The 27,170-nt window shown below is 38.8% G+C and overlaps 1 long non-coding RNA gene across 1 annotated transcript in view; it reads right to left on the reverse strand.

Annotated features, from left to right (window-relative positions):
* Nucleotides 1-1,145: 1,145 nt before the first annotated feature.
* The window catches only part of LOC139080774 (uncharacterized), a 44,258-nt gene continuing 18,233 nt past the window's right edge, over nucleotides 1,146-27,170 (reverse strand). Inside the window, exons 2-3 of the long non-coding RNA XR_011535524.1 lie at nucleotides 6,681-6,804; nucleotides 1,146-4,306 (exon numbers count right to left, since the gene is read on the reverse strand). This is a non-coding gene — a long non-coding RNA (uncharacterized lncRNA). The remainder of the gene's footprint in view (nucleotides 4,307-6,680; nucleotides 6,805-27,170) is intronic.

The following is a 27,170-nucleotide window of genomic DNA, read 5'->3' on the forward strand; positions in this document are numbered from 1 at the left end:
TGAATTCTATTTTTGGCTCTAGCACTGATTGCCTGCTATAAGTCTTTCAGTTTCCACATTTATGAAACCAGCAAGCTAGAGAAAAATAAGCTGTTGTGTGCTTAGGCACAAGGACCTCAGGAATCAATGAGTTAATAATTTACACACAGCACATTTTCCTTAGAGGGGAACAGCTTTCATAACACACCACGAGTATAAAGTTGAAATAACTAAGGATGATAAACGTAGCCAACTCCAGTTATTTTGTGATGTGTATGGTATTTTAACTTTACAAATTCTGCCCTAACATATGGTAGCATTTAGCCAATACTCCTAATAATATTTATAAGTATATGGAGAATTAGCTCACAAATACAGTTCAGGAAGTTTATTTTGATGATTTGTTTTTCATGTTCTGTGAAATGAATTGCTTTTTGAGCTCAGAAAAAGTGCCTTAAGGGGGCACTTCTTTAATATTTAAAGTGAAGTTGATCCCGTTGAATGTTTTAATAAGACACAAGGAATTGGCATCTCTCCTGGGAGTCAACTCGCTAACTTTCTGCCCCATTAGCCAAACTGTTGCACGATACACAGAAAGATGGCAAAAAGCAGAGCAAATCGTCTCTGTATTTACTGTTGTTGCTTTTTAGCCAGGGGAAAGATATAAACAAGCCACTGTGTGTGAGGATGAAGCAGGAACTGGGGCCTGACTCCATCGCTGGCCCTGCACTGTTCTCACAGAGCATTGCAGCATGAAGGCCATTTTCACCAAGAGCATTTAATTTGATCCTGTGACCCCCCCTTGACTTGTTAGTGATTTTTTTTAGGAAAAAAAAGTAAAGGAAGAAAAATTACTGTTGTCAGTCAAGCCGAAGGCAATCAGATCACAAGGTTAACATGAGCTGCCCGACACATCACCACATATATACCCCCAAATCTCACTCAGTTTCCTCCTCCACAACCTACTCCTCACATCCCACCCATGCTACCCACCAGCACACACACACGGACACGCAAACACACGAAACAGATGGAACCATACAACTATTGCAACAGCGCTGGAACAAGTTCACGACTTAGAACAAATGTAGAAAACTTTAAAGAGGAAAGACTTTGACAAAATAAATTTTTAAAAAAGAATACAAATTCACATATACTTTTCTAGGGCAATTTTCCAAGTAGTAACTTTGCAAAATTTCTATTTGAAAAAATAAACAGTGTATTTCATACGTTACTTTCCAACTTTAGTAACTATGTGAACATGTTCTCAATTTCAAAATGCAATTAAACTTCAAGTTTACTTGTGACCTACTAAAGAAGGTTCCTGGATCAGAAGTAAAAAAGTAGAAATTCTTATTAAGAAGTCTTTAATATGGCTTATACAACAGAATATCCTAGGATTTTAGGATGCTGAGCTCTTTCTTAATGAAAAGGCTAGTTATATTAAGTGTGAATGTTAGAAACATACATTAAATGCTTCATTTGCTCCTTAAGGGGGAAACATGTTAAATCAAGCAATAAATATTTTTTTAAAGACTCAGTAAGAGATTTCATGGAATCCTCTCACATTTTCAAAGATTTCGAGATTTTTAATTGCCTCTATATGGCAATAAGTTGTCCATCTCTAATTTTCATTTAGCTTGTTTTTTTCTCTGCCAATGATTTTTGGCTTAATGCTCCCTTTTAGAATGTGTAAACAGAAACATAAGCAGATGATTTTTATTGGATCCACTCAAACTAAAAATAGCTAAGTTAGTATTAAAACAAAACATATACACCACAATGTTTATGTCAGCCTTTTGAGCATTCATTTTCCTGACATCAAAACATTTTCATCATACTACAGCCACTTGCAAATATGTGCTAGAATGTATATTTTGCATGTCTATAGGAGCCCTTATTATCATCAGTATGTTCATTCTACATTCACCAGCATCTTAAAGCACCTGGAACTTTAGTGGCAGAGTTACACAGACATCACAGAATTTCCCTACAAAGCGAATCTAGTGTCATCTGAAAACAAATAATTCTTGGCCCTCAATTACATAAGCAAATAAGGCCTCTGGGCAACAGAAATAGTTTTCCTGACATCCAGGAGGTAAAACCCCTTCACTTCATAATACATTTTTCTCCTGTTTTCACAAAATTTTAAGAATGTTAACTATGCACTTTCTAGACCATGGTAGATTAGAAGCTATAAATGGAAAAAAGATAGAACTGAGTAATTGAGCAAGCACTCCAACAATGACAAGGACAAATAACTAAAAGAAAAACTACTGGGGTCAGACCTGTGGTGCAGCAGTTAAGTTCACACGTTCCAATTTAGTGGCCCTGGGTTTGCTGGTTCGGATCCCGGGTGCAGACCTATGCAACGCTTGGTGTCCCACGTATAAAGTAGAGGAAGATGGGCACAAATGTTAGCTCACGGCCAGTCTTCCTCAGCAAAAAGAGGAAGATTGGCAGCAGATGTTAGCTCAGGGCTAAACTTCCTCGAAATAAATAAATAAATAAAAGAAAAACTACTAAAAGCAGACAAATAAAATATAGTAATTTGAGAAAATCTAGAGATTTATTAAAAGGCAAAACTTGTCTATACTTTTAATGGGCCCTAAGTGCATTGGTACACATATTTATATTATACCTCGGTCATAAAAGTAGTTATGTTTAATATGCTCTCTAATATGTTTGAGTGTAGTTTCAAATATAATTATAAATGTCTCCAATAAAAATAATCAGATTTTTTTTAAGTTTTGAAGTTAAAAACGTGTGAGTTTTGAATATTTAGGAAATTTATTTTTGCAGAACACCTCTTTTTCCGGCAAACACAGGACTAAGTGAGACACTTGGTATTGATATAATTTTAAAGTTCAAATGATTCTTTTACTGAAGTAAAAAGGCATCAGGACTTCAGATAGAGCGGAACGAGCCCTTGGCCACACTGAAAATACTTTGCTGGTCACTAGGTGAACGCAACCAGTAAGGCAGGATTTTGTTGACTGTCCTGGTTTTATTGTTTTTCAGCCAATTAGCAATGTTTACAGAGAGAGGACAATAGCTGAGTGGCAAATCACAAAGATATGGGGGTTAAGTCAGACCACGGTGCCTTGCTGCTGACTTCATTTCCGGGTTTGGCTAGACCCTGCATTTTTCTGGTCCCTGGAGATTCTTTATTTAAAAAAGAAATGATTCTTTTCAGATGATCCACTCTACATAAACACACACATGCCAATATGAAAGTATAAACTATGCCTGGTCTTATGTTTTTAAAAGGGGCAGGAAAGGAGGAGTTTGGGCAAGATGGTAGTTTTTAGGTTAGGCATTTTAGGAAGCATGCAAAACTGGTTAAATATGAGTTTTCTTGAACATAGCAACAGAAAATAATTTAGTTAGCTGATGAACCAGTCCATGGTAAACATTCACTAGCTAACTGTTTCATTTGGCCATGTTCTATCAGATGAACCACCCAAATTCCTGGTTACCATTATCCCACGCTGTTATAGTGCCTATGTTTTATCCCATCATGCTTTGCGGCATGATGGTAAACTAATATCACAAAATTCCAATAACACAATAACACCTGATGACTATTGCTCAAACAAGGGGAATTCTCAGTGCAGATTGGATCCCACTGGCAGAGCTGCTAACTTATATCTGATCCAGATGTCTCAAGTCATTTATAGCGAATTCTCTAGTCTAGCCAATTAGTCTTAACATTGAAGCAATTGAGTTACCTGCTGACAGGCTGAATCAACAGATAATTTATGACCTGAACTTCTGTAATTATTTTAATAGCCTTTTCATACCCTTTCCATTCTATTTACCATAACAGGAGCATTTAAAATGAGAACTCTTCACTAAAGGAAAGTAATACGAAGTTCTTGAAGAAATATTTTATTAAAGGAATCAAAGAACTGCCTTTTAAGAGGATCCATCTTAGAAAAGCTCCTCTATTTCTCCTTTTAACTTGTCAGTTTTGAAATATATTGGACTCTTTTTCACCATTTTGAGTTATTATTCTCTCTTAAATTCCAACTTGTTTATTGCTTATACTAAGACCTTCAAACACTTCAAGGATCAACTTGCTCTTCTTTATCTTGCTATTGTTAACAATGGAAGCTCAAACAGGACCCGTTCGTTTAAGTCTCATTTCTCCTCACTGATCAGGCCGAGGATTCCGGACTTCAAGAGGCCAGTTGGCCACGGAGATGGTGTCAGCCTGTCTTCACTGTGTTTACTCGCTTTCTGCTCCACACTGCATCCTGGAAAAGGTGTCCCCGACACCCCCAGCACTGATAACAGGGCAAATGTCATGGCCGTCAGAGGCGGGCTAAGGAAGAACATAGAACAATGCAAGTTTCATGAAGAAAAATGAATAAATAAATCATTTTAATCCACTTAGGTGACTAAAGAAACTATCACTCAATATTGAACTGCTATACTTTACAACATACCATAGAGAATACCAAAGAAAGTATCGCCTGGGGAGAGGCATGCTCAAACCTTCCCATCTGCAGCTGCTATCAATTATTCTGCCCTGATGTGACCAGAAAGCTCAGTTTCCAATAGAGAAATATGAGTTGTAAAAGAATCCTTATTGGCCACCCCTGCATACCCCGGCCTCTTCATTCTGTTTTGCTTTTCAAATATTTGAAATGTCCACAAACTTTGTATCCTAGCCCACTGGGAAGCTAGAAAAGCAAACTTAGCCAGTTTCAGGGCAGAGGAGAGGTTTTGTGGCTTTCAGAGAATCTCCATTGGATTACAAAAGCTCATAAAAGGGCACCTTCTCCCTAAGTGTTACATAAACCGAGTTCTGTCTGTACTTGTGATTTATGCTCTTATTGAGGATCTTGTGTCTTCCTTCTCTCCATTCTAGAAGATGAGTGAAGGACAAAAAGCCTATTTGGAATGGTTAACCTGATCATTTTTTAAAAGATGTGTGCAAATCACTGGGGCTGGGATCCCATTTGTCAACCAAATTGTCAGGAAACAATTTATTACTGACAAGAACAAAGTGTGCAGCTGGATATCCCAAACAACGGCATGCTAAATGAGCCAGAGACTTATAAATATCTTCTCGAGGACTGCATTTCCTATAGTCTAAAATTATTCTAGAAGCAGCGTGGTATAATGGGAAAAAGAATTGTACTGGGCATCAGGACGTCGGAGCTTTCTTTTGCCTGTTCTGGTGACTAGCTTTGCTGTTAAGTTATGCCACCTCCTGATTTTTGTAAAAAAAAAAAGGAAGAAAGAGAGAAACTAAGAAAGAAATAAAGTTTATACTAGATGACTTCTGAATTCCTTTCAAGCTCCAAAATTCTATACTGACAACACTAATATCTTATACAGGGAACACTGCCACCTAAATGCTACACAGATTAACCTAGGCTCGTTCAAAAGATAAGAAAACAGAATTTGAAAGATGGAAAAGAAGGTCTGTTGTAAAACAGACTTTTGATTTCTGTGTGAATTGTAGAATCAATTATATAATTGTTTTTCCGGCACAGTTAGTACAGTAAATTCAAGAGAGGGAATGTTAATAACAAATCAGAAAGAGACAAAGTAATTAGGAATTGGAACTTCACTTTAAAAACAAACTCTTAAAAAGAAGCAGTGAATAAATGACCCCCTCTCCTTTAGAACCCCAGGCTTTTATTTTGTTACACTCCACCTTGTTTTATAAGTCCCTTATAAATCTGGTTTTTTTGCTGGACTCTTCGTTCCTGGATGGCAGGGCCAGCTTTTACCCTTGTTTACATCTTTCACAGGGCTGTGCCCAGAAAGGCACTCAATAAATATTTGTTGAACTGAATTCTATTTTCAACATATTGGACGAGTGTGGCAAATATTACATGGAGTAATTAAACTCAACTGAGGTTTCTGTAAATTTAAATTTTAGTTGAATCCTCAGCCTCTTTGACTTATAAGTGACTCGGGACACTATGATTCTGTGTAGAACCTGTGAAATATCTAACTAACTGGAGAAGACTTCCTACCTTGAAAGAAAGAAAAATATCAAATCGTAAGTATGTAATCTTATCCTTATCTATTACAGTTTCTCTATCGCTCATTCCTCTATTAATCCAGTTACCATATATTTAATGGGTGTCAGATCCTCTGGTCATACAGCTGTGGTTCCCACTTTCAACAGCATGTTTCTAGTCTATGGAGAGAGAAGGTCAGTTGCAATACCGTGGGATAATTGTGGTGATATTGATATGGATACAATACTTTGATAGCATGGAAAAGTGATGCCTGAATGAATGTCGAGGATCTGAGTTGAAAGCAGTAACTCAACAACTTTATTTGAAGTTTTTCAGAAGAAACCATGGCTAAGTTGAATAACGAAAGGTAATTCTGAATCATTCAGCACAAAGGCCTAAGACTTAGACAAAGACAGTAGCATTTTATATTTATTTAAGGAATTTTATGTAGCCTTTATTATATGCCAGGCATTTTTCCAAGCACTTTATAAACAGTAACTCCTTGAAGACTCATAACAACCATAAGAGGGAACTAGTATCATCCTTCTTTTACAGATAAGGAAACCAAGTCATAGAGAGGATAAATCCCTTCACCAGGTCAAATAGCTAGTAGGTGGTAGAGGTGGGATTTGAACCCAGGCATTTATCTTTTACCTTCTTGGTTACGTGCTGCTGCTCCAAGGCTGCACAGCTGGAGAGCCGGCTGCCCCCACTCACCTCTTCCTCATGTGTGCTCTGCCTCGACACGCGATGCACTCGAGTTTGTCCTGACTGCTTTATCTGCGTCCCTGAGTGCTATCTGTCTTCCCCATCATGCTGCCAGTGTCACATGGGGCTCCCACTGTGGAATATGAGCAGAAGAGTCATGTAGTCGAGTGCTCCGGTTGAAGCAGAGGGAAAGGAGGTTGTCTTGGTTATAATATCTATGGTGTACCTGATATTTCAATGGACTTTTTGGCCCAGGCACATTCGAAGTGGGGAGATAGACTAAGAAGCAAAAGTGTTTCAAAGTAAGTGGCTAAGATCTACTTCAGATGACTCTTAAATGCCTCAACCACATCAAAGTGAAAAAGGGTCTTCAGCTGGAGATCGGAAGAGAATTTTTAGAGAGGAGACAACTTATCTGAAAAGGACTTTGCTGAGTCACAATCATGCCGTTGCTGGTCCAGGAGAGCAGGTGATAGCCCTAACCTCAAACCTAGTCAGAGAACTTCAAGACAGGACTCAAGGAAGAATTTTCTAGAGAGAGTAGTGGGAGGGGCTGGCCCCTGGAGTCTCGCTTAAGCAAAGCAACTTCACTACGACTCCTCCAACAACTTACTGTTTGTCCTCTGCACTTTAGATGGTATCTGACTCCCACTTGGAAATCTAGAGGACAAGAGATGAGCCAACGAATCTTTTCCACGGGCATGTGAAGGAAGTGGGCTGTGCTGAGATGAGGCAGCAGGCCCAGAGTCCTGGAACAAAGAATATGTGAGTGTGGGTCTAGGACCTGGAGGAGGCCACGCATGAGAAGCCAGCACAGAGCTGAGCGGGCAGAGAGCTGTTGTAAGTCCTGTAAGAGGGGTGTCTAGATGATGACTCACACCTTGGTGGACGCTGACGCTTCTGGTGGATGCACAGGGTCTGAAGGATGAGTAAGTGATCACCCTAAGCAGGGCAGCATTTGCCCTTCTCAAGGGGAAGTGTGGTTGAAAGACTTTCATTGATTTGAGGGGTGGGGGTAGAGATGAGGGTTTTCTAAGAGCCCATGAGAGGGCCCGTGGTAGAATGACCTGGCTTTGCCCACCTGCCAAGTCCAGAGAGGGGGAGCTGGATCACCAGGGGATTGTCGAGTGAATGAGGACTTTCCTGCGCCTTTTTCTCACTCCCTTCCATCATGCCCTGTTTGGAAGGGATTCAGAACCCCAAAGTTAGCCAAATGAGGACAGAGGAACAGAGGAACAGAAATCCTGCAAGAAAAGAGTGGAGAAGCCAGCTTTACACTCCTTCCCTAATAACAGGGAGGGCTTTGATATGGGACATCTTCATGATTCCAATGTGACAGTGTTTGGTGACATAAAGTAAAAGTCTTCATTATCTAAATGTAACAGAAGATTTCACGGAGGCTGCCAATCACTGTAAAGAGAAGAGCTTGCCCCAGTGAATCAATTTAAAGGGACAGTGAGGGTCAAAAATAAAGATGCTCGACAATTACCTCAACTGTCACAACTGACATTCAGCAGAAACAACAGATACACCCAAAGTATGCTGACCCAACCCAGGCAGGAGCCTGAGTCGCAGCTCAACAGAGCTTCAAGAGGTCCGGTGACCCCCATGCTTCCCAGAGAAGCCCGGAGCCCACTCTAGGTCACCCACAAGCATGTTTAACTCCATGGTTTTCCTGTGGCAGTTTACCCCATGCAACCTGCAGCCTCACAGACTCAGCAGTCTCTCCCAGTCCCAAGCTCAGGGCCTGACGAAGCAGGATGCTCACACTGCAGCCTGGCCCAAGCTCAAGAAGCAGGACTGAAGCCACCCACTGCTGGGTTCCCAATCCCTCGTCATGCCGGCACCTGCAGTCGTCTTCTGCCACGTTTCCTGCTTTGCTCCTGCAGCGCAACTGCTAGTACTACTCACAGGTCCCTCAACACAAGGTGAGTTTCGGTTCCTCTACACCTCATCTTCCTTCGCCCCCAGATATTTACACTGCTGCCCCCACGTCTAGCACCCTCTCTGATCCATTCCTGCCCTTTCTCTGGAAGCCAAGTGTGTGATTAAGAGCATGTCTCTGGAGAAAGATGTGGGTCTAAATTGGACTTCCTCTATGGAGTAACTTTTGACCTTGGATGACGTACTTAGTCATTCTAGCCCCGACTTCCTCATCTATAAAATGAGGATAATAATATTATTTACTTCGTAAAATTGTGGTGAGGATTAAATGACATAATGAAGAAAAAGTATTTAGCCTATGGCCTGGCACATATTAAGTATCAAAAAACATTTGTTGAAAAACTGAATAAATGGGCAAATAGACCCTGACACATCCGGTTTCCTGGTTGTGGAAAGCCACTCCCTCCACCACAAGTCTGGCAAACTCCTACTGACCCTGCTAAACCTGGACTAACTAGAGTCATTCCAGAGAATGAGTAACCTCTCACTATACTGATGTCTCAGGTCTCCAGGATATACCGTTGGGTGAGAAAAGAAAAGTGCTTAATAGCGCGTATTTGTACCTTTTGTGAAAAAAAGTTGTCATGTTAACCTTTACCTAGAAAGAAGAGGAAATAATACATAATGACTATTTGTGTGTATTTTTGCTAAGTGGAAACCCTGAAAAAATAAACCCGAAGCTACTAGTAGTGATGTTTGAATTCAGCCTCATGAACAGTGAGGACTTTGTGCATATAGGTGATGTCGGTTTTTAGGCACTTGGATCAATTTTTGTTTACGACTCTTATTCCATATGAACCAAAACACTAGTGACTCAGTTAAATTAATTCTGAAAACTCATTTTCCAGGCAAGAGGGGAGTAGAAAGAGAAGGAAAAGAGAACTTGCCTTGTGCCAGCTACCAAGTCAAGCACTTTACGTGCATTAGCTCATGCGACCTTCACAGCCCTGCTAGGTGCAGGTCGAGAGCCAGACAGCTCCTGAGAAGTAGAGCTGGAATCCAAACTCCCCTCGGAGTCCAGGCCCTGCACGCTTTAGCCGCAGAGTGGGGTGTCTGTTTATTGCCCATTTTGGTAACTGACGTGGAATTGGTAAGCCTGGCTTACTCCTACTTCATCATTGAACTTGCTAATAAAGACATCCAACAGTGCTGGCTGAGTACTGACTCTTGCTGCACACTAATAGAGACTAATAGAGGCATAAATTATTTTATGGCACTTATGCAGCTCTTCAGCCAGTTATGAATTCCCATAAACGGAGTCTCCTCTGACTTTATTTCCACATATTTCTACATGTTTAACCTAACATTCCATTAAATTCCACTTTGAAGACTGAAGACTATAAAAATGCAATGAGTTTATTTTGGCATGAATTGTTTTTAATAAGTCAGTGCTGATTTCTAATTATCACTGCTTTCTATTCCCGATACTTATAAGTCATGAAAGCAAGCTGATAAGCTTAGCATAATTTTCTAGAAAGTTTTTGGGAAATTATATTAAAGTCACTAGTTTTTCTTTATTTTCGGGAGGCTACTAAAAGAAATGGACAATATTATCCTATATCTATATTTTTCCAGGATAGAGGGAAACATTTTCAGTTTTCCATAGTTTTCCATATTGGACACATTTTGTGACCAAATTTACAAAGATTTCATGTTCTAAACATGCACTTTCTGAGCTTAGATTCTCAACTGATGACTTACAGAATACAGCTGTTTCCTCGCCACCACTTTCCGAAGTGAGGGTTTCAGTTCCATCATAATGGTGACGTTTGCCCGCTCCTTTCCAAAGCGAAGATCCCTGATAGAGAGGATGGAAATAGAACCAGCAGTTCTGCCTTCTCTGTGACATTGTGAAAGTAGCATTATCTGTGCAATGACTGGGTCTCCATACTCTTCTTTCTCTGAATATTGCTAAAAGCAATTTTTCTATTTTTGTATTAAATAGTATTTTTCACAAGCCTCCAATCATTCTCGACTTAGGCTTGTTAACAGTTTTGAGCTACTTTTGTTGTTGTTGTTGTTGGTCAGTGATAATGTGTCCCTCCTCCCATCTTATTTACACACCCTTTTGAACTCTGGCATCAGAGTTGGGTGAAGTCACACCAGTTAAAATATTTCTGTAAGCCAATGTTATTCCAGTGTTAAATTTAAGTGACATGGTCTGATCAGGAGAAGAATTTAGGGTTTGAAAATATTACCAAAACATCATAACATTAGCACATCCTTCACTGCTTTCCTTCCTGCTGTTTTTCATTCCCTGTAATTCATGAATGATGACATTGAGAACTAATCTTCCACACAGAGCCTATCACCACAAACATTACAGTGGGAAGAGGGTATCTCTGTTTCCATAACCTAGACGCTCGCTCATCAGATGCACACAGACTGGGGCACTTTTGTAATTGCCAATTGGAAAGTTGGTATTCTTTTTTCAGGGGTGGACTAATTTGTTTTGGAAATCAGATTGGGAGAGTCAAACTATAGAGGAGAAGCAAATGATTTGCAGGGCTGGAGAGATTATTTGTTCCCCTGGGACAATTTTCACTTGCCTGTCCTGTGTCTTCCTGTGCATTTGGGACTCAGTTAATCTTTCCTCTCGTGTGCAGAATCAAGGTGTAAATTTCCGTATAAATTGAGATCGGTAGGAACTCAGTAGCTTTAAACCCAGAAAGTCATCATTTTACTCATTTAATCTCTTTCAGGTCACTTTACTTTTCGAAAAGAAAAAAAGAAGAGTTTCAAAAGGGCGTATTTCCTAGGCCAGATCTAAATAAAAAATTACTTTATTATTATTATTAAAAGACAGTTCTCTTTGCTCTCCTTTACTTTATCCAAGCAGCCACAATTTCTTTCTCAGCAAGGACATCATCAACTCTGCTTTGACTTATCTTACAACCAAGCAAGTATTTACAAAAGGATTAAGAGTGTTCAAGACATTGCAAGAAGCAGGGCAGCCCCCTGACACAGGCACTGACTTTGACACCCAGTTTTCTGGACTGTGCCATTGTAACTACTGCCTTTTTCCTAAACTCTTTCCCATGTCCATGCACAGATGGAGAGGGAAGTACAGTCCATGGTCATTTCCATTTCACCCTCACTACAAAGTTTGCCTTCTTTCTTTTAGTCTCAGATTTAAACAGAAGATTCCCAAGGAGTACAAAGCTCATTAGCAGAGAAAATATCTGCTTATTTCACATGAGAAGAAATTGACAGCAGTTAATGTCTAAGGGAGGAAACTGCTCTTGGACAGTGCTACAGCCAGACCACTGTGGGAAAGAGTCATAAATAGAACTCCTCTTTTTTATGTGTGTATATATCTTTACAATGTGTTGTCTTTTCCTGACTAAGCAGCTTGCTGAATATCAATAATGTGAAGGAAAGAAAAAGAAATCTATTCAAGGGTGGCAAGTATCTTGTAGCAAATTTATATGATCAATGCCCAACACTGGGCAGTTCCTGGCTGTCAGTGTGTTTGTGAAATTAATTTCTTTTTAGATCCGTTTTCTTTCTACAGACAAGAAACGAGAGGGCATTGACAAGGCTTTCTAAAACTAAGACATTACGGAAATAAGATTACCTTTTGTCATGTAAACTCAAAAATAAGCAAAACAGGTCAGAACAGAGAGACTTGAATTCCCCAACGGCTCACAGCCTTGTGAATCTGGTTCCAGCTCTCTCCTAAACTATACAATTTTGAGGAATTCACATAACTTCTTTGAGACTTACTTTTCCCATCTATAAAATTAAGAGGTTAGCCTTAACTATCTCAGAGCTCCTTCCCAATTCAAACATACCACTCGTCCTAAACAACTCCCATAAATGCCTTGACTAGCATGGTCCAGAGCTAACTTTTATGAGAAGTCTGTCCTTTTGAGGGGAATGGATGTAGAAAGCCAGGAATTGCAGGAAGCCATACATTTCAGAGCCCTGTACTTCCCACCTCACGGGCTCGATAATCTGTCCTATTGTTCGAATTACATGCCTTCCCTCCTTTGTTAGAATTTGGTTCTTTTTATGAATTAATTAAAGAGCTGAAAGTGGTAAAGTGACCCATCCTAAGTCACACAAATTACCTAGGAATGAAGTCTATGTTTTTGTTTTGTTTCCTTTCCCAGGTTTCTCTCAGTGTAAAAAGTGGCCTTATTGAATGGTGTCGTATTTATCACCGTCACAAGACTGTTGGGGTCCTGCTGGGCACATAGCAAGTTACCAGACCCCACGGGAATTTGTATGGCTCACAAAAGGCATGACTCCTACACATGCACTTTCAATCTAAAATAATCCCATCTGTTTGACCTTTTGAGTGTAGTACATAAACATCTCTTTGTCCTTCAGTAAGCAAATAATACCACCATAGCTCAATTTGAATGGTATTTACAGATGAAGAAACAGAGATTCAAAAGAAGTTAATTAATTGGTCCAAGACCATATGGCTAGAAATTAGTAAGACTGGAACTAGAATACAGGGTCTTCTTTCTTCTTGTTCAATTTATCTTAATCTAAACCATTTCACTTCTGAGCTGCATGGTACAGAAAAAAAAATTCAAATCCTGCACAACTGAAAATCCTTTCCCTCACACATTAAAAATGACCTTCCCAAGTCTCAGAGATCATAGCAAGCCATTTTAGACCTAGCACGGTAACTCTTCAACCTGTCCTGGGTGAAACAGTGAACTTTAGTTATTAACTGAGCATCTCCTGTGGCTTGTCAAGATCCTGGAATCTCTGAGAGCCACAAGGAAAGATAAGCCATGAGCCCGGCCCTACCATTTGGAAAGGCAAGGCAAATGACCTCTCAGAAAGATACCTTGTAGTCTAAGGTAGTAAATGAATGGAAAGTGGCAATCTTTTATGTTCATTTATTCACATATTTAGTATTGTCTATATTTAAGTTACTGAGTGTACAAGAGACTGCTGCACATCTTTTAACAGTGTTAAATAATCCTCAAGAGAAAACTAAAGAAATAACCAAACCAATTTTTGACAAAGGAGCATTATATAAAGGTTCACTGGCCTTTGTATGCACCTGTGTGCATCTGTTCCCTCCTCTCATTCTTGCTGTTCCTACGCATCTTGCTTTCCTGTCCGAGATACTAACATAGTGGCAGAATTGCCCAGAGAGCCATAGAACATTATCGATGAGAAGGACCTTATTGGACACTTAGCCCACACTTCTGCTCTTCCTCCATATAGAATTATTTCCTTCACCTCCTTCACATGTCATTGAGCCCCTGTTTGCCTACTTCCATTGGAAGGACGTTATTGTTTCCTGAGCTACCTCATTCCACTCAAGAGACTAAGTGTAACTATTAAAACATTTTCTTCATGTAACAGGTTTCTGTGCTTGAAAATTTGAGCTATGGTAATTCAGATTCGCTTGTCAGGCCAGTGGAAGTAGTGAAGCCAGGCTAACCAATGTGACAGTGATTCAAAATTTGACCCAAAGGCAATAGCTGGTGTCAGATGGTATGACCATCTTGAATAGACCACATTGTCAGTCTTCCATATTTCCGTCTAGCCCCAGTGGGCTCAATAGACTGAGTCTTTTGAAGCAGTAAGTACACTGAAGAAAAGAAAAATAAAACAAATCTCTGCATAAGACATTAGGATCACAGGGTAGCATGGACTAAATCCAGCTTGCACGGAGGGTAAGATACAAGTTGATTATGGGAAGTATATCAGGACTGGGATTTTTTCTGGAGAATGGACAGGACCAGACTACAGCTGGGATGGAAAAGAAGGATGTATGATCCTCAAGCTCCTTTAGGTTTTTGACCAACCAGTGGCTTCCACAGTAGATATTGCCATAGTGAATCAGAACCAGACAGGAGAAGTACGGTGGAGAGTAAGTAGTGGAACCCAGAGAGTAGCTGAGAAGCCTCTTCCAGAGGTGATATTCTTTTCAGAGGATTCTCAGAACTACCTGAGAAGAATTTGAGAAGACCAGATATCCTCAAAGCAGGGGGAAACTGAAGTAGAACAAATGTTTCACTAATGCCACTGTGGTCCTATTTTTCAATGAGGCTGAATGAAAATAACAACAGTAGCCACACAAAGACAAGCATTTATGACAACTATACTAGGCCTTTTTATGTGTTCTCACCCTTAATGCCGATCATAACACTATGAAGTTGGTATTAGTGTTGTTAGTTTACAGCTGAGCAAACTAAGTCTCGGAGGGCCCAAGTAACATGCCCCAAATTCATGGCTGTTGAGATGTAAACCAGGATTTGAAAATAGGTCTGACTCTTCACTACATCATGCTGTGTCCTGAAGTAACGTGAAAAACATGGGTTATATAAATATTAAATCAAAATCTGCCTCCCTAAATTTTCCACCCACTCATCTGAGTTCTGTCTTTTGAAAAAGTACTGTCTTTGTGAGCTACTCCTTCTACTATATGACAGCTCCTCAGAGGTTGGAAAATACCTATCAAGGACACCACTGAATCTTTGTCATGTTGAGCCCAGGTAGTGCCCTGTCTAGTCTGTTCATCAACATGGTCTTCCTCCACTGGGAAGTCTAGTTTGTCAATATCCCCAGTACTCTAGATGTTCTCTGATTTCCCCTAAAAACAATTCCCACTATACCATGGGGCTCTCCTGAGCTCTCAGGACTCCTGCATGCTACAGCAGCTCCCCATTTTCCCAAAGTTTGACAAGAGACATCATCTCAGCATCACTCTCAAGAGCCACTGAGATAGTGAACAAGGTACCCCATAGCTCACTGCACCATGTGAATTAATTCCCTGGACCCCAGCTTCCTGCCATCCTAATGTAAATGCTATGATAAAATATTAAACTGTATGTATAATTGATGATTACTTCATAGTAACTCAGGGTCTTGCTTGTTTGAGTAAAATTCATTATTTACAGTTTTCTACTAGAAACGCTTTCTCTTTGTTGATATCTCTCCCTAATTGTTTGAACCATATGACACATTTTCCTAGGCAGTATTGAAATAATTTTTATATTCCTCTTAGTTTAGAGTTAGCCTCTAAATTTCTGATAGATAGTATTATAAATATCCTTTTTGCATAATGAAAAATGTCTGCAGCTATATTACCCAGGGATATTTATAGACAGACATAGTCAGCCCAAGTCATGCCCTATGCATCCTAGGAACAAGCCCATGTTATAGACGCCACACAGCTGAACTCCAATACCATTTGTTTACGGCTTTAAGAGGCTATGGTCTATGTTTATGGACTAAAGGGTATGTGTAAGTAGAATACGTTTTTCTATAGAATAAAAAATTTTTAACATAATCTAAAATTTTAACATCATTTACACTGAAGAGCAATATACAGGTTGTAAAGTTATGCTTAGCATCCCTGCCTGTGTGGTGAAAAAAGAAAGGAAGGTCTGTTGACATAATCTAGAACATTTGCCAAGTCATCCACTCAATGAAGAGAAAAGTGCACGAGAGGATCCTCTTTGTTCCTCTCTGCAAGACTGTAGAAACCCCTGCACAGAGAAGAGGTGGACGGGAAGCCCATTTCCCCCCATCCAGGAGTGCACGCAATTCTCAGATTTGAAAAAGGAGACTCACGCTTCCTAATCTGAGTAGAGTTCTTTTCTACCAGCTATAAGCCATCTGAAGAGTGGACCTTAATTTATGTGGTAGATAGCTCAATGAATAGTAAAGACTAACAGCCACACAATCCCACCAAAAAGAAACGTGTATTTTAAGGAAGACATGACATTTTCTTACCCTTGTTCAGCTATAAATCAGCTGGGAGATTAGTCATGACAAAAAAGTAAAAAAGTTTCTTGATAATTTCTTATATTTGTGTGTTTAGAAGATGTATCTATTAACTAGTTTATTGTTTTACTGATTAAAAAAATTATGAAATAAAACTCCATAATTTAATCACATGAAATAGTACATTTGAGCCATTTGACATCTTATTTTCCCAGTATCTTTTGATTTCCAGTGAAAGAAGCATCCCCTCAAGCATTGATAGCATGCTACCCTTTATTTAACAAGCGCAGTGAACCACCTGACATCCATTGCTGTGTTTTTTAGTTTTTAAATATGCACTGTTAATTAGCTTTTTACATTACAACTATTCATAAAATCTTTAAGGGAAAATACCATTTCTCATACTACTTTCTGTCTTTCCAAAGCACCTAAAATAATGCCTTCAATAATTATTCATCCATTTGTCCATCCAACACTCTACCTGTTCACCACGTGCCAGTGGCTGGTGATGCCCTGTCCTCAAACAGCTCTCAGAAAATAATCCCCGAAAGAGACAGAAGGGGCCCCAGCGGGCATTGCTAGGAGCAGGAGAGGGGAGGACTGATGGGAGTGGAGGAAATCTATGGAAAGGAGGTGATGCTTGACTCCTCTCGACAAATGAATAGGAATTTGCCAGTGGAAATCAGATAGGCAATTGATGCAAAGGGGGTTTTACACACAGCAGGCGCTTAATAGGTAATTGCCTACTTGTTTTGGAAAAAGTGGTATAGTTTGAAGTTAGTGACCTCTCAACCCTAAGATTCTGTGTATCTCTGACTTTTTTAAGCCATGAGAGGCCTATTTGTTAAGTCAATGCTTCAGCCTTTCTTTTCATCTAGGAAAACAGAACAGAAAAACAGGACTGCTTTTTAAGAACAGGAAAAGGAAAAAGAAAACTTACTCAGGCTTCATGTCCATATGTACCTTCCAAAAGTAATATACACTAATTTTGGCATCTTTGGAAAATGAAGAAAAATGAAAAGGAGAAAATAATCACACATCCCACCACTGAGAGTCGACCATTGTTAATACAATGGTGCATTTCTTTCCAGTCTTTTTTTTTATTTTGCAAAGCTTTTGGTTTATTATTTTGTTTGACATAATTGCAATCCTATTCATTAACGGTGCATATTTAAAAACTAAAACCCACAGTACTAGCCATCACATGGCACAATGTGCTGACTTGTTAAATAAATGTACCACATCATTAATGCTTTAGGAGTCGCTTCTTTCATTGGAAACCAAAAGTAAGCTTTTATATTAACATTATAACAAAGCATCATCATAACTATCGGTCTTATTGGTTCCATTTCCCATGGAGATTGCCTAAGATGCACATCATTTAATAAAGCGTACTGTTGTTAGACATTTAGGTAATTTCCAAGATTTCAGTGTTCTAAATAATTCTGCAATAAGCATGTTTGTATACAATGATCTTTTCCCTTATATTTTGGATTCTTTTTTAGGATCAAGTCAGAATTAGAGTAAATGGATCAAATGGTCTGAAGTTTTTAAGGCTCTTAATACGTATTGGCAAATGGCTTTTCAAAAAGATTATACCAATTTTCACCTTATCAGCCAGAAGAGTGTCTTTTGACTGCTACCAGCACTGAATAGCATCATTTAAATCTTTGATTTGATAGTTTTTAAAAAGTGACTCACAATTGCATCTATTCCATTACTAGTGGAGTTAAATATTTTCCCCTTTGTCACTTGTTCACGTATTTTGATGATCTAAGGCTGAGTCGACAAGGGGTCAAAATCGATAGCTCAGGTTATCTATGTATACAACTGCATCGGGGTTCTGCTAATTGCCACATCACTCTGTGTGAAAACTAAAACTAAAATAGTCTCTTTGACCACAAATTTACAATAAGAATACTTCCCAGAGCTCACGTCACATTCCAAAAGCTCTCCAGGCCGGTGCCCCAGGCTTGGGCCCATTTGCACTAAAACCTCTCATAGTTTGCTACATTTCCATAAAAGTCATCTCTTTGTGCTTATTTTTTAATAGATGTATTTCCTGCTAGACTCCATTCTCCACAAAGCCCAGAACTTGGCAGTCTTTTTTGCTCCTGTGTCCCCAGTACACATCGCACAGCCTGGGAGACAGCACCAACTTCCTCTATTGGTCAGACTTGGCGTGACGTGGAAGAAGCCTGGAACGGGGCAGAGGAACATCTCCAGAGAGGCTAACCTCCTGAGTTCCACTCCCCTGCAGTCATACCCCACACTAACTTCTGTGAAGTGGTCACTGCTTCGGAGAACTTTTGTCCTTCCTTAAAGAGGTATTTTGACATACTAAATGCTTGCCTCTATTTATCTGTACGTTTAACGTGACCTTCCTAATCATCAGGCACAGAGCAATCGTCCCTGGGCTGCTGATCAGGACATGAGATAATTAGCAAAGAGAAAGTCCTCCTGCCAGTGTGTGCTATGAATAGAAAACTTTCATTTGACTTCCTGAGTCTTGTCCAATTGTGATAGATCATAGTTTGTATCCTAACTTCCTGAAAATTCATAGACAATACATGGTTTCATCTCAGATTTATGTAGGATATACTGGTTGGGGAAAATGCATTGGTTGTAGCAAAGGAGTCTTTTTCGAGCTTCAGTAAACGCTGTCTCTGTCTGTGCTTTTCTGCTGGGCTGCCCATGAAATTACTTCTTGGGAAGATCTATTCTAGTTGGATCATATGTCTCAACGATTCAACTAACATTTAGTCAGCTTTTGTGCATACCTTTCACAATGCTAATTGTTCTCACATACTGTTCTATTCAATTTGTACAAAAACCATATTAGGCGAATATTATTTTTCCCATTTATTTTAGATGTGGTTAAATGATTTACCCAACTTCATCCAACCAGATAGTATCCAGGACCGAACACAAACCTAGATCCTCCAGTCCTCAGTCCAGTGACTGCTTTTGTGTAACTGGGAACGACTTGTCCTCATGCACCTTAGTGTGGAGAGTCCTCCCCACTGCTCAGCATTGCCTGCTGTGGAACATTGACCATGCAGCTCGTTACACAGAAATTATTGAACTGCTTGCCTGTCTCCCCTGCAGGCTGTAAGTCCATCGAGGGCAGAAATCATGTTCTATTTGATGTTGTATCGCCAAAGCCCAGCAGGCTGTGTATGCGTAGAATTAGTGAGTGTTTGATAACATTTTTAATTACTGCATAATTAAATGAGTAAACCGCTAAGTAAATGATGGAGATGGTAATATTTGGGTTATGTGCTGCTTTTTTTTGAACACAAAAAGTCTAAGAACAACTAATAGTTCACTTTTTTTCATCTGTATATAATTTATTTTAAAAGGAATGTTTATTAATTAAAACACAATTCCAACCTTTGTTATCCTAACTCAGCCTTTGCTAATTCCAGTCTCCAACAAGTTGTAGAAAATTGCTTACAAGGACTCCACTGTTGTTTTTACTTTTTCTTTTTTGATGCTTTATGTCAGCTATCACCAAAACCAACTGATTCATCTATATATAGAACAGAGTGCAGGCAACAGAATTACTCAACATTCCTCCCTCTTTCTTTCCCTCTACCCCTGTTCTTAAATTGGAAAGGAATTCTAAAACTTCACTGACCCTTCAAATACTCAACTAGATTTCCCTGGATAATATCCCATCCAAGTGACTTGCCAGCACCTACTAAAATGCCTCCAGTGACATGGAACTCTCTTCCTCCTAATGGAGTTTGTTCCCTATTTAGATTCTTTAAACTAGAAACTGGGAAGAAATGTAACATGTTAATCGGCAAAGTGTGAATTGGCACAAACTTTAGCAATGTAAATCATGAGCCTTTAAAATGTGCATACATTTTGACCAGGTAATCATAAAACTCTATCTAAAGAAAATTACCAATATATATACACCATGAAGCAGGGTGTTCTTTGCCATGTTAGTTATAATAATAAAAAAGAATGAAAACTGAAAATCATCTGATTGCTAAACTATCCAAAATGGTTGTAATAAATGATGGTTCATGTGTATAACAATACAATGAAATCATTTTAAAATTATGCTTTATATAGTATTTCGTGAAATGAAATATTCATGGTATATTGATAAGTGGAAAAACTAAGTTATAGAATAGTATAACAATATCTGTATAACAGAAATAATTTTTTAAAGTTATATTTGCAGGCACAAAAAAAGTCTGGAAACTTATAGAAAATGTTAATAGTTCTTTCTTAGCACTGGGATTATGAGTAGTATATTTTATTTATACTTTACTGTTTCCTTACAGACTTTCAGAGAATAAATTGTTACTTCTGTAATCAGAGGAAAAGTAAGTTTAGTGTAGGTCCTTCTTTAATTGAACTGAAATTTCTCTCTTTTTTTTAAATAATGTCAGCGCATTTTACTTGAGGATATACAAAAGAAAAAAATCTTTCCCACTCATAAAAGTTCTTTAAACATTTGAAGCCACCACAAGGCCCCTCTCCCTGCCCCTCACTTTCTTTTTCCAGTTGAACATCTATGATGTCTCCACATTGGAAACACCATACATTCCATATATTCTCTGAACAGCAGCTAGAGTGATCCTATGAAACAGAGCAGTCATTTCCCTGTTCAAAACAATCCTGCAGCTTCCCATCACACTTGGAACAAGGGCAATGGCCATATCAGGGCCCACTGACTCTCTCTCCAATCCTACCTCCTGCTACTGTTAATTTCTCCCTCCACTTTAGCCTCAAAGTTTTCTTGCTCCCATGTTCTCACCTGTCTTAGTCTATTTGTGCTGCTATAACAAAACGCCATAGACTGAAGGGCTTATAAACAACAGAAATGTATTTCTCATAGTTCTGGAGACTGGAAATCTAAAACCAAGACACACTCGGTGTCTGCTGAGAGCCTGCTTCCTAGTTCATAGACAGACACCTTCTCACTGTGTTGTCACATGTTGGAAGGTGCAAGGGAGCTCCCCAGGGTCTCTTTATAAGGGCACTAAACCCTTTTGTGAAGGCTCCACCCTCATGACACAATCACCTCCCAAAGGCCCCACCTCCTAATACCATCACACTGGGGATTAGGTTTCAACATATAAATTTGGGGGGGACACAAACATTTAGTCCATAGTACCATCTCAGGACATTTTCATTTGCTCTTCTCTTTGCCTGTAATACCCTGCCCCAGATATTCCATGGCTCATTCTGTCAGTCCACTTGGGTGTCTATTCAGTGCCACCGCCTCAGAATGGTCTTCCCTGAACACTCTCCCAAAACCAGCACCCCTATCGCTCCATCCCCTCACTGTATCTATTGCTTTTCCTATCACTTATCACTACGTAATAGTGTCTTGTTGATTTGTCTGCTTGTTCATGGTCTGCCACCACAACCAGAAAGTATACTACACAAAGGTCAGGACTTTTCCAGTTTTTTCTCACTACTATAATCCCCGTTGTCTAGAGAAGACACAGCTTAGGAGTTCAATACATATGGTTAAATTAAGGAAAGAAGTGGTTTCAGTTTCCCCACCCAGCAGCTACAATTCTAAGCCCTCCCATCTGAAATCAAAGTGATACTCAGGAAAGACCACCATGTTCCAGGTACGGTCTGGATGTGAGAGAAGCGTGCCCCTCCTCTCCTCTTTCTTTCCCCATGCAGCTCTCTAATATGCCTCCTAAATTCAAATGACATCCCAGGCAGCCACATCACACTTCTCACTCACACGGAGCATCTAATGAGCACACTGCTGTGAAGCAGGTATGAACCACAGCTCCAATTAATATTTATTCGCTTTAGCAGTGAATGAAGGGATCTGAAACTACATATATTATTTTAAGGGGAAATTTACACAGAGAGGTTTTTTTCCTTTTGGAAAATTATGTGAAAGACATTCTCTCCGAGGTCAAAAACACTTAAAAAGAAAGGGTGAGAAAGAAAGAGTAGAATTGAATAATACCTGAAGCTTGTAGAAGCTTCAAGTCCTGGCCCCACTGACAGATTAAACAATGAACTACTTGTTTGTGCACCGTCTTGGCAAAAACACACAGTTGGGGAAGGCATGACTCAGAGAACAGGGAACAGGACATGCAATAGTTATTCAGGCTGATCCACCCCAAGCAGGCAGACGAGTACGCAAGTTGCTAGTACTTTGTCAATAATATGGAACAAACAGGTACATGAGGACAAGGCCACTATATAAAAGAAAATAGGCATTTATTACTTGACAAGCTGAAATAAGTTTTCTCCTCCGTATTGAGTTATTATAAGGGTCCCTGAGTGAGTTGTCATAGAAGGGGAAAACCCCAGGGATGATATCTGTGGCTCTGTTTTTCATATGATCTGAAAATGTCTCCATTTAGGAAAAGTGAATCAGACACCAAAGTAATGTGATCCTGAAAACAAATTCGTTTTGCAATAACTTGTGAGATTACACCATAAAAAAATGGAACTGTTAACCACTATTACTAATGAGATTCTTTGTGGAGAAGTTTTGTTTTGATCAGAATGGGGGATGTCTTTCTCCCCAAGTTTATAACTACATTCAAGGTTACAGTGCTGAGCTGGCTCTCCTGAAGACTACGTGAAAGATTCAGCAGGCTTGGGGAGGAACACAGGACTGAAACGTGGATAAAGAGGAGACTTTTCTTTTACTCCATTAACTTTTTTAAAAATTTTAAATTTCTAATTTTGATAGAGTATACATTAAAAATGTTACCATTGTAATCATACAGCTGGGTAGTATTAAGTACATTCATGTTGTGCAACCAACCTGCAGAACTCTTTTCATCTTGGAAAACTGAAACTACACCCATTAAACAACAGCTAGTCCACTAGTTCTTATAAGGCTAGAGTTTTTACCAATTAGAGTACATAAAAAATACAAAAGGGAAATCTTGCATTCGCAAGGTGAAAGATGATAACATTTAATTCATACCTGCATGGAAAACTCAATCCTGAAATAAATACCTTAAAAAGACTGGTCGAAAATTTTAGAAGACAAAAAATTAACAACAACAAAATATTGGTTTCATAAATATATTTACCAAGGAGAAGTTATCTGGATGACTAACCAATGTTTGAACTACAGATTCATAGGCAGAATAAATGCTAAGCAGTTGTTCCATTCTTCAAAACGCGATGCTAAATCCATCTCCCTGTTACTCGCCAGCAATTTCCATTGACTATGATTACTCACAGACAGATATTTGAATAAAAGCCTATTACTAGTAGAAACTTGAGCTCTCCAGCCAAATGCAGCAGAATCGTGGTCAAAGTCTCCTCTAGGCCATGCACACATTGCCTCTGAAAGGACATCTGCACCTCAGAGGGCACTGTGGACTTACCCTTCCTAGGAACGTGAACTGGGAGCCTAAGGACCTGCAATGGGCTTGGATTCAAATACCCATCTATGGGGTTTCCCTTAATATCAATTTTCCTGGAATTTCCCCAAACGCTGAACAGTCATTTTCTCATTGCATCATCTCTGTCAAACTCTCTCTATTCAAAGTGACATGACTTTGTTAGGGTTGAGGAAGGAGTAGAATGTTTAAATATATCCCTAGAATTCAGCCATTTTCTTACCTAGTCCAATGGCATTTGCTACTTAAATCCATGGTTAGGTCCACATTATGGATGAAAATTCGTGTTTCACTACCCCCTTTCCCATCACTTGAAAAGAACACTTGCATTATAAAAGTCCATTTCCTCTGTGACTAACTGGGAGAAGGGGGAGTGGGAGGGGATGAAACTACAATCCATTAACAGCTGCCTAAGCTTCTACACCTATCCCAATCTCATTAATAATTTCCCTTTGCCAAAATCAAAAGATAAAATTTTTCTTTATACTTCATGAGAACTTCCCATTCAGTTAATCCCAGGAACTCTCGGTTTAACTTGCAGTTAGCAAAAATAGAATAAAAATGATGCTTTGAATTCATCCAGGGCTGTAGAGTTTTCTCAGTGCTTTCATGGACATTGTCTCATTCTGATGTTCAGAACAATTCAGGATGGTGGATATTGTTATTTCCTTCTTATAGATGAAGCTATTAGGATGAGGACTATATGAGTAAATTGCCCCTAAATTACATGGTAAGCATGTGGGAAGCCAGGACTTAAGCCAAGGTCTTCCCGAAACGATCTATCTCTTATCACAAAATTAGTCTTTCTTGTAGGTCCATGCATTAAATGTTCATTTTTAGAAAATTCTAACACAGTTTTCAATCAATAGGAAAAAATATGTAGACTTCCTTTTCTGCTTTCACAAATACAGGTTGTCCATACAGCTGATTCATGCAGATGTTATGATTTTATAATCTCTGTACATTTGAAGTTAGCTTGAAATGTCAAAGAGTTTTGATATTTCAGGTTTTACACTTCATGTATTTCTCCCTGTGTATTATAGTTTCTGCCAAGCACCAAATTTAGCAGCTTCTCAGAGCTTTTTCTAGCCTGCCCCAAACAAGAAGTGCTAGAAATTACTGAAGACAAGTTGGCCTTGTGAGATTTCCAAACTAGTTCCTAAACCAAAGAAATTGAGTGAGATAAATTTAGAACACGTGGGAGCTTCAAAAGTCTATTTGGATAAATTTCAGTTACTGCCAATGTAAGAGCATGTTCCAGAAACAGAAAGGATGGTCAGACTCATCTCTGGGCAACACTCCTCCCTCATAAAACACACGAGGGCAAACTTTGCTTTGTTGGGAAATGACAACACATTCTTTATACAGAAACCAAAACACATTTAATTGGGTGAAGAAAAGGGATTTTTGTTGTCATTGTTACAGTTTTTATTATCATTATTTTTTTTTACAATTTATATTTCCTGAGGTTTTACCTATACTGGAAATCAGATCAATTTTTTAAAATTATTTTTAATATGACAAATAACTGTTTTGTGGGTTACAGGTTGAATAAAGAATGTACTACACTGGATCACTCATGGTAGTGAGTTCCTTGTAAGGTGATCAATAAAGCATTGTATGTCTGGCCCGTCAATCAAGGTAGGAGATCTTTTCATTGAAGTAAACTGTTTACAGAACACCAGAAATGCCATGGATTTTTCTGGAAAGCAAAATGTCAATATGCTGAGAGTTCATGCTTTTTGACCCAATAATGAATTCTAGGAATCTCTTGTAATACATTAGCCTTAAACACAGGAAATGACACAGACTCTGAAGATGTTCACTACTGGCATTATTTATAATAGTGACAAGTTTCAAATAGCCAAATTATCCAACAGTAGAGGAATATTTAAGTAAACTATGCAATATTCACAACAATGAAATGTTATTATGTAGCAGTTAAATACTATTACGACAGTCTCAAAAGTTGTAAGAATGTACTTTAGAGTCAGACAGACTGAAGTTGGAATCTGGATTTAAACACTTTATTTCGCTCTATAAAACTAATCTCAGTTTTCTCATTTGCAGTGATACTTAAAAACACATAGTCATTTAGAAATAATATACATCACAAATAGTGCAAAGTCTGACACATTGAAAGCACTCAGCAAAGTGTATTTACAACAGATTATTAAAGTGGAAAAAAAGAATGGAAAGCCATTTACATATTACAATCTACTCACGTAAAAATGCATATAGATATAGGAAAAAAACTAGAAGGAAACATTAAAATACCAAAAGAACAATAGAGATTGCCTCCAGAAAGAACATGTCTAAATTATAGTGCATATATATATATATATATATATATGTATACATATATATGCTTTTCTGTATTTTTTTGGATTTTCCCTACATAGTATTAATTTCTTTTATAATAAGAATAAAGACATGCTATAACAATTTAAAGAATAATGTCTATTCAACTACTTAGACTTTAAAATTAGCAGAAAATAATATATTTTTAAAATTTCCAACTTCAGATAAAGTCCCTTCCCATTATAACCACATTTCCCTTACAGAATATTTTCTGAGCACGCTCATTTAGTCTTCTGTACTTTTCCCTCTATTCTTTTCATGGCAACCCTTGCTCATTCTTTAAGGCCAGACGAAACTTTGTCTCCGCTGTGAAGCATTTTCAACTTGTCCCTTCCCCTTCTGTGCTCCAAGCGCTCTGCTTGGTTACACACAGTGCAGAGCATCAGCATCAGCCTCATCACATATCGCACATTTATTAAGGCTTTGTTCTCTAATATGTATCATATTATTAAATCCTCACAGGAACACTATGAATCAGATACTGTCATTGTCCCTCATTTAAAAGATGAAGAACTGACACTTACAGAGACTTTGAACATTCTGATTCCAAAGCCCATGCTTTTAACCAAATTGCTAAAGACTCTTAATTCTTCTTACACCCTTAAGCTTGATATTTTGGCACCTACAAGAGACTAGTGGCAACTCCAAAACCAGACATAGACTATTTCAGGTAAATGTTGATGGTTGGCTTTAATAGGATTTGAGTTGTATACATTCCTGCATCTCTCTCTCTTATAACCTTTATACCTATTTATTATTTCCTTAAATGCCTCTTTTTGATCTCCTTCATGCTTTGTGCTAGGTGCTGCCGAGACAGTGAAGAGAAACACTAGCCAAAGTGTTGCTTCTTAAGGAGACGACAGTCGATCGGTGAGACAGACATTAATCAGAGTCACACAAAATCAGAATTACATATATGATGAATGCTATAACGAATAGGGACGTGGTGCAATGCAAGCACATTATGGAGAAATTTTCCCTTGAGGAAGTGAAGATGACATGGAGGTCTAGTGGGGAGAAGAGAGTGAGACAACCAGGAGTTGAGTTTTGCACATGTAAACGACAGAACAATATTGTTTGTCATCGAGAAGGCAAATGGATATACAAGTCTGGAGTTCAGTAAAAATGG

The sequence above is a fragment of the Equus przewalskii genome, chromosome 32 (genome assembly GCF_037783145.1).
Source record: "Equus przewalskii isolate Varuska chromosome 32, EquPr2, whole genome shotgun sequence".
Lineage (NCBI taxonomy): Eukaryota > Metazoa > Chordata > Mammalia > Perissodactyla > Equidae > Equus > Equus przewalskii.